General features: G+C 38.5%; 1 protein-coding gene across 7 annotated transcripts in view; it reads left to right on the top strand.

Annotated features, from left to right (window-relative positions):
• The window catches only part of FUT8 (fucosyltransferase 8), a 178,288-nt gene that overhangs the window by 15,020 nt on the left and 146,218 nt on the right, over nucleotides 1–17,050 (top strand). For 4 of the 7 annotated variants that reach the window (XM_036434118.2, XM_045579654.1, XM_036434126.2 and 1 more), the window contains exon 2: nucleotides 10,033–10,112. The exons of 2 other annotated variants lie outside the window; for them this stretch is intronic. The gene's annotated coding sequence lies outside the window, so the exon portion shown is untranslated. Of the gene's footprint in view, nucleotides 1–6,293; nucleotides 6,321–10,032; nucleotides 10,113–17,050 lie in introns of those variants that run through there. One more of the 7 variants, XM_045579645.1, reaches the window with a different exon arrangement.

The raw sequence follows: 17,050 nt of genomic DNA, 5'->3' as shown, positions 1-17,050 counted from the left end.
TAGCTGATAAAGATGCAAGAGAAAAGTAAACTGTAGGAGAAGAAAACAAAAACCCTCAAGAAAATTCTCAGTGCTGAAACCAGTTTGGCTCAGTGGATAGAGCATCGGCCTGCAGACTGAGGGGACCCGGGTTCGATTCCGGTTAAGGGCATGTACCTTGGTTGCGGGCACATCCCCAGTAGGGGGTGTGCAAGAGGCAGCTGATTGATGATTCTCTCTCATCGATGTTTCTAACTCTCCCTCTCTCTTCTTCTCTGTAAAAAATCAATAAAATATATAATTAAAAAAAAAAAAAGGAAGAAAATTCTTAGTGAAGGGTTTAGCAGAAGCTTTGCAAACCTCAACAAGGGTCCTTAAAATGTTTGAAAACATGGACCAAAAGGTTTTCATTAATATAGATAAATGCTTGTGCTGTATTGTCTGGTTACAAACAGACATATGATGAAAAAAAGTAACTGTAAACCACCATGGGTATATTTCTGAAAAGAGTGACACCTCCTGAAGAAGAGTCCTTGGGAGGTACTCTAGAAGAAGGCATTGCTGTCATAGGGATGTCAGTTCCGTACATGTTAATGTCCCTTACAGTCTTCTAGTGGGAGATGTAGAGGTGAGAGAGAGTGATATTGGTGAGCCTGAATCTGTGTAGGCCTAGGCTAATGTGTGTGTTTGTGTCTTAGTTTTTAACAAAAATGTTTAAAAAGTTAAACAAAATAAAAAATTTAAAAATAGCTAAAAGCTTATAGAATAAGAATATAAAGAAATTATTTTTGTAAATCTACACAATGAGTTTTGCATTTTAAGCTATGTGTTATTATAAAACAATCAAAGTTTAAAAATTAAAGTTTGTAAAGTAAAAAAGTTATAGTAAACTTAGGTTAATTTACTTTGAAAAAATAAAATTAAAAAAATATAAATTTAATGTAGACTAAGTGTACAGTTTTAGAAAGTCTACAGTAGTGTACAATAATGTCCTAGGCCTTCACATTCACTCACTACTCACTCACTGACTTACTGAGAGCAACTTCTAGTTCTCTATGCTCCCTTTATGGTATATGCTTCATACAGGTGTACCATTTTTCAAATTTTTACACTACATTTTTACTATATTTTATAATGTTTATATATGTTTAGATATCCAAATACTATTGTGTTGTAATTGCCTAAATTATTTATTCAGTACAGTAACATGCTTCACAGGTTTGTAACCTAGGAATAATAGGTTAGACCATATATATAGCTTTGGTGTATAGTAGATTATACACCTAATCTAGGTTGTGTGAGTGCACTCAATGATGTTCCCACAACAAAATCACCTAATAATGTATTTCTCAGAATGTATCTTTATTGTTAAGATGCACATGACTGTACTTTGAGAGAGAGCTCAGATTCACATAACGTTAATACAGTATATTGTTATAATTGTTCTACCTGATTATTAGTTACTAGAAGCCCAGTGCACGAATTTGTGCATGGGTGGGGTCCCTTGGCCTGGCCGGCGATCAGGGCCATCTTGCCCAGTACTGATCAGAGCGGGTAGGCTGGCAGGGTGGGGGAGGGACTGTGGGAGGTTGGCCGGTCATGGGAGGTGGGCAGTGGGAGCGTACTGACCACCAGGGGGTAGCTTCTATGTTGAGCATCTGCCCCCTGGTGGTCAGTGTGAGTCATAGCGACCAGTTGACCAGTCTTTTGGTCGACTGGTGGTAACGGTTAGTTATATATATACATACATACATACATACTAGAGGCCTGGTGCATGATATTTATGCACTTGGCAGGGTGGGGTGAGGGGGTCTCCTCAGCTTGGCTTAGGCCTTCTCAAGTCCAGGAACCCTTGGGAGATGTCCAACTGACAGCTTAGGCCCGTTCCCTATGGGCCTAAGCCATCAGTCGGACATCCTTAGCACTGCTGCAGAGGCGGGAAAGGCTCCCGCCACCACTGCTGCACTCACCATCCATGAGCCTGGCTGGGAGTGCACTGACAACCAGTGTGAAACTCTTGCATTGAACGTCTGTTCCCTGGTGGTCAGTGTACATCATAGTGACCAGTTGTTATACTGTTCAGTTGATTTATATATTAGCCTTTTATTATATAGGACTAGAGGCATGAAATTTGTGCATGCGGGAGGTAGGTGTCCCTCAGCTCAGCTTTCACCCTCTTCAATCTGGGACCCCTCGAGGGATGTCCGACTGCCCGTTTATGGATGTCTGACTGCCCACTGGGATCAGGACTAAATGAGCAGTTGGTTATCCCTCTCACAGTCCAGGACTGCTGGCTTCCAACTGCTCACCTGCCTGCCTTTCTGATTGCCCCTAACTCCTTCTTCCTGCCAGCCTGATCACCCCCTAACCACTTCCCTGCCAGCCTGATTGATGTCTAACTGCTCCCTTGCCAGCCTGTTTGCCCCTAATTGCCCTCCCCTGCAGACCTTGTCCCCCTCCCCCCCCCCCCAATTGTTCTCCCCTGCAGGTTTGGGTCCTTTCAAACTGCCCTTCCCTGCAGGCCTGGTTGCCCTCAACTTCCCTCCTCTGCAGGCTTGATCACCCCTAACTGCCCTTCCTTGCAGGCCTAATTGTCCACAACTGCCCTCCCTTGCAGGCCTGGTGCCTCCCAACTGCCCTCCCCTGCTGGCCATCTTGTGGTGGCCATCTTGTGTCCACATAGGGGCAGGATCTTTGTCTACATGGGGGCAGCCATCTTGTGTGTTGGAGTGATGGTCAATCTGCATATTACTCTTTTATTAGATAAGATAGAGGCCTTGTGCACAGGTGGGGGTCAGCTGGTTTGCCTTGAAGGATGTCCCGGATCAGGGTGGGGGTCCCTTGGGGTGTGGGTTGGCCTGGGCAAGGGGCCTTGGTGGTTTGCAGGCCAGCCAGCAACCCAAGCAGAGGCCCTGGTAATTGGGGTTTATTTATCTTCTACAATTGAAACTTTGTAGCCTGGAGCAGAGCCAAGCCTTCTGCTTGCTCCATGGCGGCAACCATTTCTGTTGGGATTTATGTATCTTCTATCATTGAAACTTTGTAGCCTTGAGTGGAGGCCTAGGTCAGCAAGAGCAGTCGGAAAGCTTGGCTTCCTCCATTGCTTGGGAAACCCAAGCTTTCCTCCTGTTCTCTGTGGACGTAGCCATCTTGGTTGGTTTTATTTGCATATTTGCTCCTGATTGGCTGGTGGGCATGGCTTGTGGGCATGGCTTGTGGGCATAGCAGAGTGATGGTTAATTTGCATTAGCAACAAGGATAATTGTTGCTAATGTCTTACTGTGCCAAATTTATAAATTAAAATTTAGAGGTATGTATGTATAGGAAGAAACATCGTTTAAGTAGTTTTAGGCATGTACTAGGGATCTTGGAATGTACCCCTTGAGGATTAGGGTTGGGGGACTACTGTATTATTAACTAGAGAAATAGGGAAGGAATATGAAATAGGCAAAAACAATCTCTTGTCAATACAGAGGAGGAGGAAACACAAGAAGGCCTGGCAGACACAGGGGAACCTAAAGAGACATAACAACTAAATTTAATGTGGGCCTATCTGGTGTGGCTCAGCGGTTGAGCCTTGACCCCATGAACCAGGAGGTCATGGTTAGATTCTCCATCAGGGCACATACCAGGGTTGTGGGCTCCACCTCTAGTAGGGACCAGACAGGAGGCAGCTGATCAATGATTATCTCATCATTGATGTTTCTATCTCTGCTTCCCTCCCCCTACCTCTCTTTGAAATAAAAAAAGATTATATATACAAATTTATATATATCCTGGATAAAACTAAGGAAATATGAATAAACTATGCACTTTATTAATAATATATTAGTATTGGTTTGTTAATTTTAACAAATATTCCATATTCATCTAAGATGTTAATAGGAAGGGAAACTGAGAGGGCAGTATATTGGAAGTCTGTGCCATCTTCTGAATTTTTTTTTAAATGTAAAACTGTTCTAAAAGAAAGGCTATTTAAAAACATGAGAAAGTAGTTAATTTTTTAAAATTATGAGAAATATAAACTGTTGGAGGATAGCTTATTTGACTTAGTAATATTTGTATAGGGAAGCTCTAGCATATTGACTAGTACAAAATAAGCACTCAGTAAATGTTGAGTGATAATATTATAATTAAGTTGTTTTGTGGAAGGAGCGATAAGTAGAAGGAAGTTGAAAAAGAAGCTGTTTAATTTCCTGAAATTTTATTAATTAAAAAGCTACAAAAATTCAATTTAATGCAAGTTGAATTAATTTGAATACATTTTATACCCAATGAATTGAAAATATTTGCATAAACTTTGTTATTGCTTGTGAAGCCAATTTGAAATCTTTAGTGTTATAAATGACTAGAGGCCCAGTGCACAAAATTCATGCACTAGGGGGTGGGGAGAGTTTTTCTTCAGCCCAGCCTGCATCCTCTCCAATCTGGGACATCCCTCTCACAATTTGGGACTGTTGGCTCCTATCACTCGCCTGCCTGCCTGATTGCCCCTAACCACTCTGCATGCCAGCCTGATAGCCCCCTAACTGCTCCCCTGCCATCCTGCTTGACACCTGACCACTCCTCTGTCAGCATGATTGACACCTAATTGCTCCCCTGCTGGCCAGATCACCCACAACTGCCCTCCCCTGGAGGCCTGGTCCTCCCCAACTGCTCTCCCCTGGAGGTCTAGTTCCCTCCCCCGCATTACCTTCCTCTGCTGGCCATCTTATGATGATGTGGGGGAGGCCATCTTGTGACAACATGGTGGTCATCTTGTGATGCGAGGGCATGAGGGTCAATTTGCATATCACCTCTTTATTATATAGTATTCTGAAAAGGCTTTATATTTAGTTTATTAAACCATTTCATTCCATTAATAGAATGCATGCTAAACTACTAAATGTCCTTTAATTAGTTGAATTAAATACTTAAGGAAAAAAATTCCAAGTATATTAGCATTATTAGCCATTAGAGAAATGCCAATTAAAACCACAAAGAGATACCACTACTTACCTATTAGAATAGCACTGTGGTCAGCAAAATGCAGTTCGTGAGCCACATGCGGCTCTTTGGCCCCTTGAGTGTGGCTCTTCCACAAAATACCACAGCCTGGGTGAGTCTATTTTGAAGAAGTGGTGTTAGAAGAAGTTTAAGTTTAAAAAATTTGGCTCTCAAAAGAAATTTCAATCGTTATACTTGTTGATATTTGGTTCTGTTGACTAATGAGTTTGCCGACCACTGGAATAGCAAAACAAAAACAATCAAACAAAAAAACGTTGACAGTACCAAACTGGCAAGGAAATGATGCAACTGAAACCCTTACATGTTGCTGATGGGAATGCAAAATTGTATATCTACTTTGGATAATAGTTTGGTAGTGTCTTATAAAGTCAATCATATTTAGTATAAAACCTAGAAATCCCACCTGTAGTTTTTTGCTCAAGAAAAATGGGACTGTGTTACCTCAGAAACTAGTAGCTGAATGTTTATAGCAGCTCTATTCTAATTGTCAAAACGCATTGATTCCATTTATATGACATTTTTGAAAATATTTTTATCACCATAGTGATAAAGAACAGATCACTGGTTCAGATAGTACCAAACCTTACTTATACTATGTTTTTTCCTAAACATACATACCTCTAAATTTTAATTTATAAATTTGGCACAGTAAGACATTAGCAACAATTCTCCTTGTTGCTAATGCAAATTAACCATCACTCTGCTATGCCCACACGCCATGCCCACCAGCCAATCAGGAGCAAATATGCAAATAAAACCAACCAAGATGGCTACGTCCACAGAGAACAGGAGGAAAGCTTGGGTTTCCCAAGCAATGGAGGAAGCCAAGCTTTCCGACTGCTTTTGCTGACCTAGGCCTCCACTCAAGGCTACAAAGTTTCAATGATAGAAGATACATACCAAGTCCCAACAGAAATGGTTGCTACCACTATCTCTATTAGGCTCAGGATTCTCTGTCTCTTTTTAAAACAACAACAAACAAACACATTTTATTGTAAAATAAAGCACAGGTTTAGAAAACCACACAAAAGAAATGTATTATAAAATGAATACAGTTACCATCCCGGTCAAGAAGCAGAACTTTGCCAGCTGCCCCAACAGCTTTCCATGTGCTCATCCCAATCATAACTGCCTTTTAATCTGTAAGACTCCCCTTCTCATCTCGTTCTTTCCCTTTATAGTTTAGATATTGAGCCCTGGACTGTTCGAGTTGTAGAGCTTCCTACAATTTGGATTCTGCTAATTGCATACTAATGGTGCAATTCAGCATGTCACTCTGTTCTCTGTGTGTCCTGTAGATTTTCCTGAGGATCCAGATGCTTGATTAGAATTAGGTGTGATTTCTTTGTCAAGTCCGTATGTAGATTGTGTTGTGTGCACATACTTGATATCTGCTTTGAGGTTTTTATTTTGGTGTATGTGATATTAGGAATTAACGATATTTAATGCCTAGAACCAGTAATTCATTGGGGGTTGCAAAGTAGTGATATTCTAAAAATTTCTTCTTTTATTTATGACTTAGTATACTTTCATAGAATACTCTCCTCACCTGCTATTTTGTATTCAAATAGTCTTTGATTTAAGGGCTCTATAGAATAGAATTTGTGGAGGGAGTGATTCCTATGTAGAGGAATGCTTTCTCTTCTGTGATCAGATTTTCTAACAGGTACTATTAATTAATCTTTGCTGAAAACCTGCCTCTCTGCAAGGCTGCAATTCTACCATGGGTGTCAGGACATCTCTGCTCTCACTGACAAACAAGGAGGCAAATATATTCTTGAAGCCACAGTTTGGAACTCAGAATATTACTACCTCCCTCCACCCCCCACACATGGGTGCATGCATGCGTGTAAACACACACACACGTGCACACATGCACACACACATTTTCCTGTATTTACAAATGGTAGCTATGTATAGATGATGAATTATTATTTAATTGTGGGCTGGTCTGGGAACAGAATTAACCATTTTTAGCATTGCTTTCATATAAAAGGAAAATGCATTCTGAATTCTGAATAGGTTTTGGAATCACCTGTTCATTCATGGTGGCCTGCCTATTTTTACATATGAGATATTTTTTCCCATTTTTACAGTGCATATAAAAACATTTATTAAGTCTTATATATCAATGTATGTAAAAACAATGAATAAAATAATGTGCTATTTATTTTAAAAATTATTTTATATAGTAACTAGAGGCCCGGTGCACGAAATTCATGTTTGGAGGCGGGAGGAAGGGTGTCCCTCAGCCTAGCCTGCACCTTCTCCAATCTGGGACCCCTCAAGGGATGTCCGACTACCCACTGGGATTGGGCCTAAACAAGCAGTTGGACATCCCTCTCACAATCCAGGACTGCTGGCTCCCAACTCTTGCCTGCCTGCCTTCCTGATTGCCCCTAACCATTTCTTTCTGCCAGCCTGATCACCTCTAACCATTTCCCTACCAGCCTGATTGATGACTAACTGCTCTCCTGCCAACCTATTTGCCCCCAACTTCCCTCCTCTGCCAGGCTGGTCACCTTTAACTGCCCTTCCCTCAGGGTTGATCACCCCCAACTGCCCTCCCCTGCAGGCCTGGTCCCTTTCAATTGCCCTCCCTTGCAGGCTTGGTGCCTCCCAACTGCCCTCCCCTGCTGGCCATCTTGTGGTGGCCATCTTGTGTCCACATAGGGGCAGGATCTTTGACCACATGGGGGCAGTCATCTTGTGTGTTGGAGTGATGGTCAATCTGCATATTACTCTTTTATTAGATAGGATAGAGGCCTGGTGCACAGGTGGGGGCTGGCTGGTTTTCCCTGAAGAGTGTCCTGAATCAAAGTGGGGGTTCCCTTGGGGTGTGGGGTGGCCTAAGTGAGGGGCCTGTGGTGGTTTGCTGGCCAGCCATGCCCCCTGGCGACCCAAGCAGAGGCCCTGGTATCTGGAATTTATTTACCTTCTATAATTGAAACTTTGTAGCCTTGAGTGGAGGCTTAGGTCAGCAATGGCAGGCGGAAAACTTGGCTCTCTGTGGTAGCAACCACCTTGGTTGGGGTTAATTTGCATAGTTGCTCTGATGAGCTGGTGGGCGTGGCTGGTGGGCGTGGCTTGTGGGTGTAAAGGAGTGATGGTTAATTTTCACAGTACTCATTTATTTATTTATTTATTTATTTTTAATATTTTATTGATTTTGTACAGAGAGGAAGGGAGAGAGATAGAGAGCCAGAAACATTGATGAGAGAGAGTCATCGATCAGCTGCCTCTTGCACATCCCCCACTGGGGATATGCCCGCAACCAAGGTACATGCCCTTGACCGGAACCAAACCCGGGTCCCTTCAGTCCCCAAGCCGACGCTCTATCCATTGAGCCAAACCGGTTTCGGCATAGTACTCTTTTATTAAGTGGATGTTTGCTTTGGTAGGAAGTCTTACTTTATGGGGTTGTTGGTTAAATTTTTATTTCCTGTTATGAAATAATAAACATTAAAAAAATATGTTTTTATTGATTTTAGAGAGAGTGAGAGGAAGCGAGAGGGAGAGAGGGAAACATCAATGACACCCATTGGTTGCCTTCTGCATGCCCCCTATTGGTGATTGAGTTCACAACTAAGGATATGCTCCAACCCTGGAATTGAACCTGCAAGAGACAAAGCTCAACCAACTGAGCCACATAAGCCAGAGCAAAATAGTACAGTTTTGAAATGTATACTTCTGAAATTCAAATATAGCTTATCAATGGCCTATACTGAGCTACAAGGTTATTTTAAATGAAAGTGAAGTAGAAACCTTAAAATGTAAATTAATTTGATAACTGTTCTTTTATGAACTTGATGATATAAATGAAAACTTAACTAGTATAGTATGTTTGTAGTCCATTTTCAGGTTAACAAACCAAGCACAATGAAAAAGAATAATGTTCCACTCTAACTGGTTTGGCTCAGTGGATAGAGCATCACTCTGCAGACTGAAAGGTCCCAGGTTCGATTCTATTGTAGTCAAGGACATGCACCTTGGTTGTGGGCACATCCATAGTAGGAGGTGTGCAGGAGGCAACTGATGTTTCTCTCTCATTTATGTGATCACTCTATCCTTCTTTCCTCTCTGTAAAAAAATCAATAAAATAGAGAGAGATAGAGATAGAGATAGAGATAGAGATAGAGATAGAGATAGAGATAGATAGAGAGAGAGAGAGAGAGAGAGAGAGAGAGAGAATATGTTCCTGGCCTTGGACACTGAAAATGGTTTGTGAGAAAAATTTGTCTTAGTTACAAATGCTTCAGTTTAATACTATTTGGCTAGGTCATAGTAAATATGAGAGGCCTAGATAAAATTTGTTGATGGGTATTATGCTTAGACAATGGAGAGGTAACAAGACAAAAAAAAAGGAGATAGGTCCTCCCATCAAACGAGATTATACATATATAATGTAGCAAAATATTCCAGCAAGGATTAATGGAGTACACAGAATGATTATATCAGCTCAGGAAGGAATGGAGGGACTGGATTTTGAGAAAGTTGACTGATGTGCATTGATTGACAAAGAGGATAAGGGAGAAAAAGTCTCTGTTTTAAAAAGAAGGAATGGTGTGTCGCAGGTGAGAATGATAAAGTTCTGTGGAAAGCAAGCAAATTAAATTGACTTGAATGGAAGTGTGTGTAGAAGATAGTCAGAAATTAGGGTGCACAGCTAATCGGAGTGTGGGGATATAGAAAAATGTTAACATTAATTTGAAAGAAGAGTCGTTTCAGATTGCTCTATATTTAAAAAAGTAGACAAAATGAAAGAATTTTGTATTCCCTGAGCAAGTTGTATAGATGTCAACTTATTTTAAGGTGAACTATGAAACAGATTAAGACACTGAATGTTACTGCAATTGAACTGTAATTTGCAAAATGAAAGTCTATTCCTTATTGAGATATGAAAAGCACTGTTTGTAAAAAAAAAATTGAATGTAAAGTTTACATGTCAGGATTGGCTACATAAGGAAAGAAAAAAAAGATTAAAAAGCTATATAATAAGGCTAAAATTTGAGTAGGGCTGAATTTTGTCTATTTTTTTTATTCTAGGTCACAGCTTTTGCCTTAGAGCACTCTTAACACAAGACAACATGCTCTGTTGCCCTTATTGATTAATTGAACAAATTCAGGTTAGTACATTTTATGCATAGCACTTACCTGTGCCAAGTATATGTTAATATTTTGAGAAATGAATAATTTTGTGTTTAAAGCTACATATGTATGTACCATTGAAGTAGAAAGGCCAAGTGGATTGAAACCCTATTGAATTGTGTATTAGTAAACACTTCTGACTACCTACTATGTGAGATGTGCAGTGCATATAATGAAAAACATTTTACTTAATATGTAATAGTTTTATACTTTAAAGTAAGGGGCTGGATGAAACAAGTTGTGGGTGAATATAGTACATTGTACTTTTGGTGTTGTGTGGTATATTTGGTGCTTAAAAACTCATCTTAAAAAATACTTTTATTGATGTTTAGAATGGAAGGGAGAGAGAGGGAAAGAGAGAGAAAAATATCATTAAGCTGCCTCCCATACACATCCCCCACTGGGGATCAAACCCACAACCTGGGTATGTGCCCTGATTGGGATTCGAACCAGTGACCTTTCAGGATGATGCTCAGCCAACTGAGCCACACCGGTCAGGGCTCATTTTAAATTTTTGACATAGCTGACTTTTAAAGGTTTCATTCTTATACAGATTTTAGTCACACATTAAAATTTTTATTTGTATTTAGTGTTCAGTCTGAGTTGACAATTATATAATTATCACCATAATTTTCCAAATTCACTTATGTCCATTTCAATCCCCAGAAACATTAATGTTTTTTTTTTTTTTGGGGGGGGGGGCTATAGTTTATCTTTTCCAATATGTCATTTAAATGGAATCATTTAGTATGTAGCTTTTAAAATATGGCATAATGAATTTGGATTCATCTATGTTGTGCATACTAGTAATTCTTTATTTTATTTTATTACTGAGTAGAGTTTCTCTGTGTGGCTATACTACAGCTAGCTTTTCCATTCACCAGATGGATATTTGGGGGAGTTTCTAGTTTTTGGCGATTATTGCAATCATACTTTTTTATTGTAATAAAATATGCATAACATATAAAATTTACTGTCTAACTTTCTGATTTCCCATCTGAAGAATGAACATAAGAATATTTATCCAAGGGTTGTAGTGAGGATTAAAAAGAATAAATTATATAAAAGGGTGAAGCAGTAGAGGTAGTCTGTTAATGTTTGTCTTTGTCTTTATGCATTTTTTAAAATGACCACTGGAGACTTCACTTTTCTATTGCCTATTTCCCTAGTGAGTCTATATGCATACAGAAATAGTGCCCACTATTACCTTGGAGCCCATCAAGAAGCAAATTACTGCTGTGTTAACCTCTTGGAACTTGTCCCAGTTTGAAAGAAAGTTAACCAGGGTACTGTCAGCATAAGCCTGTAATAGAAAATGCTCTGGAGGAGAGTTCTAACTTGGGGAAGGCAGAATTTTTTATAGGGCTTTAGCAGGAGGGATTAGGCAGAGCTCAACTGTTCAGCTAGTTTGGGCAATAGTTTGTCAATGATGGCTGTTAGAAAATTGATTTTGTAGATTATCAGTTGTTCTACAATTTGAATTTTATCAAGTAGGTTGGGGAAAAGCAGCTGTGGGGAGCAAGGACATGAGAAAGCCAATGTAGAAATTCTCAAGTTTTAGTGTCTTTACAGTAGATTTTTCTATCATTGGCTTTTGCAGTCTTCGCCCAACCACCTCTTCCCTACTCACCCATCCCTAGTAGAAAGACCCCTTAATTTTGGTCTTGATTTTAGACTTCTTCTAGCTCATGATCTCAGAAAGCAACATTTTTATGAAATTTCAAAGAACAAGGAATTAAGTAAGTATTTTGTAGGACTGGAAAGTTTTTGCTCTCGGTTTTTGCTCCCTGCTTTCTTTTCACTATTTTGGATCCTGTTGTGTAGATACTTTGCAGTAGGGGAAATAGTAATGCATGATAACGAAAAGCTTCAAAGTAGACATATGGCTAGAAGGGAGATTTGAATAGGATTTTGCAGCAGCTATTAAGTTGATTTATTTTCAACTTAATTGCAATTGACTTTTTAAATTCTGCCTTATCCTTTGTGATGATTCATGTAGAAGTCACATGAGGTCATTTTTGATAGCTGGTTTGCAAACTTTGGCATGTACTCCAACCTTCCGAAGCCTTCCTGTGCTTTCTCAGGAAGCTCAGCTTGTGGCTGAATGGAGAGTTATTTTAAATGCATTACTAGTTTCTAGCACCTGAGACTAAATGGTCCTGCCCTGGCCGTTGTGGCTCAGCTGGTTTGGCACTGTGCTGTGCTTCGAAGGATCGCTGGTCCAATTCCTTCTCAGGGCACATGCCCAGGTTGTGAGCGCCATCACTGGTAGGGTCCATGCAAGAGGCAGTCTATCGATGTTTTGCCCTCACTTTGATGTTTGTTTGTTTGTTTTTTCTCTTGCTCCCTCTCCTTTCTTCTTTCTCTAAAAATCAATAAAAACATATATAAAAAAGAAATTAAATGGTCCTCTTTCATATGGGAATCTGATAGTTTACCTCTTGCTTTGTGCTGGCTCCCTGTATTCCTCTTATAATGCTTGCTTAGTTTTTAATTTAAATACAGTTAGGTAACATTCATGGAACACATTAACCTATGCACACAGTAGGGAAATATGGATATTTGGCCACCGTATTTAGAATTATTGGGGCATTTCTTTGCAACTTTTCAGAATATAGAAAAAGAAGTGTTATTTTTTCCCCAATCAAGCTCACCAATAGAATTTGTTGTTTTTCAAACTAGCTTGAATGGGAACAACATATATGAAGAATAGTATGTCTGTTATTTCTACATGTGTATACTTATCATAGCTATGAAAAATATATTTGATTCACTTTGAGGCTGTCAAGATAAATGGGTCATGTCATCAATATTTTAGTATTGTTATGTATACTTGAATACTTTTCTATAAATTATGAGATAGTTATTTATGTTTCTTTGTTCTGCAAAGTATCACAACATTTCAATAATATGGCTTTCTCTTTTTGATATTTAGAGTAGGTTAGGGAACAAATTTATCTATGACTAAATGGTAAGTCACTGGCGAGAATCTATTCTTTGTAATACATTACTTTGCTCCATAAGCCTCCTTCAACTCCACTTGTTACATTTTCTAATATGAAGCAAATGTTACTATCCTAGCTTTATTTTATTTGATGGGAAATATCTTTTTAAATATCTATATTTTTAAATCTTGGGAACCCTGAAAGGTTTCTTTATCCTTTTTTTTATTTCTTCTCAAGAAAACAGTATCTTCATTTACTCTTAAAAAACTTTTTAAATTGATGAGAGAGAGAAAGAGAGGCAATGATTTGTTTTCCACTTAGTTATGCATTCACTGGTTGATTCTTATATGTGCCCTAACTGGGGATTGGACCCACAACCTTGGTGTACTGTTGATGCTCTGATCAGTTGAGCTACGGCCAGGGCTATCATGATGTTTTTGTAGGAATTCCTGCTACCCACAGATATAAATAAAAACATGCAATGTAAAATAGCTGTTTAGGACATTTTAAAATGAACAAATAAGTTATTTTAAAAGAAGTTCCATATATATGTGATTTTTAAAAAACGTTTTCAGCTTTATAGAGGTACTAGAGTCCCGGTGTACAGCATTCGTGCACTTGAGGCGGGGGTGTGATCCCTCAGCCAGGCCTGTGCCCTTTCACAGTCCAGGAGCCTTGGGGAGATGCCCAAAAGACAGCTTAGGCCCGCTCTCTGCAGGGAGCGGGTCTAAGCCACAGTTGGACATCCTTAGTGCTGCTGTGGAGGTGGGCCACTGTGCTCGCCAGCCATCAACCCGGCTTGTGGCTGAGTGGCACTCCCCCTGGAGGAGCTCACTGACCACCATGGGGCAGCCTCCGTGTGGAGTGTCTGCCCCCTGGTGGTCAGTGTGTGTCATTGCGACTGGTTATGGTTGATTTGCATATTACTCTTTCATTATATAGGATAATTGACACATAAAACTGTAATATATTAAAAGTGTATGTATATCATAGTGACTTTATATACACACTAGAGGCCTGGTACATGGATTCGTGCATTGTTTATCTTTTCAATAAATCAATTTTTAGTTTCATTTAGCTTTTTGTTGTCTTTTTAGTCTTTATTTCTTTTATTTTGCCTTGGCCTGACCTGTAGGGATCAGGCTAAAACTGGCTCTCCAACATCCCCCAAGGGGTCCTGAATTGCGAGAGGGTGCAGGACAGGCCGAGGGACCCCAATGGTGCATGATTGGGGCTGGGGAGGGATTGCAGGAGGGCTCCAGGGTGTGTTTGGCCCGTCTCACCCAGTCCTGATTGGCTGGACCCTAACAGCAAGCTAACCTACAAGTCGGAGCATTTGCCTCCTGGTGGTCAGTGCATGTCATAGTGACTGGTTGAACAGTAGAACAAACAGACACAGCACATAGGATACATTGTGCAAGGTTTCCTACCATCTAATTAATTAACATATCTATCACCTTACCTATTTATCTTTTCTTTTGTGAGAACATTTTAAGTTCTCTTTTAGCAAATCTTAAATATTTAATAGTATTATCAACTCTAGTAACCATGTTTTATATTAGAGCCTTAGGTTTTATTTATCTTAAGATGAGAAAATGTGTACCTTTTTACCAGCCTTTTCTTATTTCCTCCACTGCACAGTCCCTGGCAACCACTTTTCTATTTTTTTGTTTCTATAAGTTTGACTTAAAAAGTTTTTTTTGGTTGTTTTTTCCAGATTGTGCATATAGGTGATAACATGTAGTTTTTATCTTTTTCTGTCTGGCTTATTTCATTTAGTATAATGCCCTGAAGATCTATCCATGTTTTTGTAAAATAATATTGAATGAAAAATGTAATAGAAAAATAATATACAATAAATATTTCCTCCTATTCTGAGGATTTTACTTTTGGTAAACCCCAAATCACTGTAAGACAAGGACCTTACTTCCTATGTTGTCTTCTAGGGGTTTTATGTTTTATGTTCAAACCTTTAATCCATTTTGAGTTGATTTTTGTCTTTCAGACAGTGGAGTCCAGTTTCATTCTTTTGTCTTTGGCTGTCCAGTTTTCTCAGCACCATTTATTAAAGAGACCATTCTTTCCCTTTGGATAGTCTTAGCTCCTTTGATGTAAATTAATTGACTGTATATGCATAGGTTTATTTCTGAGCTCTCTGTTTTGTTCCATTGATCTGTTTGTGTGTTTTTATGCCAGTATCTCAGTTTGAAATCAGAAAGTGAGATGTCTTTAGCTTTGGGCTATTTTGGGTCTTTTGTGGTTCTATACAATCTTTAGGATTTTTTTTTCTACTTTTTGAAAAATGTCAGTAGAATTTTGATAGGGTTTGTATTGACTCTGTAGATTGCTTTGGGTAGTATGGACATTTAAACAGTATTTGTCCAATTCGTGAACATGGATTTATTTGTGCTTTCCATTTGTTTGTGTCTTTATTTTCTTTCATCAGTCTCTTATAATTTTCAGTGTACAGATCTTCCACTTCCTTTGTTAAATTTATTCATAGGTATTTTATTAGTTTCCATGCAATTGTAAATTGGATTTTCTTATTTTTTTGGTATTTTGTTGTTAGTGTATGTAAACTGACTACCTACTATGAGTTTTGTATGTTGATTTTGTGTCATGCCACTTTAGTGAATTTGTTGATTAGTTCTAAGATTTTTGGTGGAGTCTTTTGGATTTTCTATATATAATATTATATCATATGCAAATAAAAATCTGAAAAAGTTTTGCTTCTTTTTCTGAATTGAATACCTTTTATTTCTTTTTAAAAGAATAATTCCTCTAGCTAGAACTTCCAGTGCTGTGTTGAATAAAAGTGGTGAATTTGGGCATCCTTATCTTGTTTCTGATCTCAGAGAAAAAGCATTTAGCTTTTCCCTGTTGAGTGTGATGTTAGCAGTGAACTTGTCATATATGACCTTTATTATGTCGAGGTACATTCCCTTTATACCCACTTTGTTAAGAGGTAATTTTTGGGCTGTTGTTATCATTAATATATATTGAATTTTGTCAAATGGTTTCTGTATCTGTTGAGATGATATATGATTTTTATCTTTCATTTGTGTATGTTGTATTATATCAATTTACATATCTTTTTCCCTGGAATAAATTGACTTAATCATGGTGTGTGAGCCTTTTAATGTATTGTTGAATTTAGTTTGCTAATAAATGATTGAGAATTTTTGCATCTATGTTTGTTAGCAATATTGGTATGTAGTTTTATTTTCTTATTAGTGTCTTCATTTGGTTTTAGTATCAGGTTATGCTGACCTTGTAAAATGAATTTGAAAATGTTCCAGTCTCTTATGTTTTTTGGTAGAGTTTGAGAAGGATTGATGTTAGTTCTATAAATGTTTGGTAGAACTCACTAGTGAAGCCATCTGGTCCTAGATGTTTCTTTGTTGGGAGATTTTTGATTGCTGATTTAATCTCCCTACTAGTAATCAGTCTTTCCAGATTTTCTGTTTTTCCTGATTTAGTCTTAGTAGTTTATATGTTTTTAGGAATTTGTCCATTTCTTCTAGATTGTTCAATTTTTTTGGTGTATAATTGTTCATTGTAGTCTCTTAGGATCCTTTGTATTTGTGTGCTATCAGTTAGTGTCTCTTTTATAATTTTGTTTGAGTCATCTATTTTTCTTGGTAAGTCTACCTAAAGGTTTGTCTATTTTGTTTATATTTTCAATAAATCAACTTTTAGTCTCATTTAACCTTTTGTTGTCTTTTTAGTCTTTATTTCTTTTACTTTGCCTCTAATATTTGGGATTATCATTGTTATTTTTTCTTCTACTAACTTTGGTCTTCTTTTGTTCTTTTTAAATTTCTTTTACGTGTAAAGTTAGGTTGTTTATTGGAGCTCTTTCTTTTTTCTTCTTGTGGGTGTTTATTGCTGTGAACTTCCCTTTTGAACTGATTTTGCTGCATGTCATAAGTTTTGGTAATGTTGTATGTCCATTTTCATTTGCTAATTTT

The sequence above is a fragment of the Pipistrellus kuhlii genome, unplaced genomic scaffold, assembly GCF_014108245.1.
Source record: "Pipistrellus kuhlii isolate mPipKuh1 unplaced genomic scaffold, mPipKuh1.p scaffold_m20_p_1, whole genome shotgun sequence".
Classification (NCBI taxonomy): Eukaryota; Metazoa; Chordata; class Mammalia; order Chiroptera; family Vespertilionidae; genus Pipistrellus; species Pipistrellus kuhlii.
The sequence above is the reverse complement of the archived record's forward strand: the minus strand, read 5'-3'. Positions and strand labels throughout refer to the sequence as shown.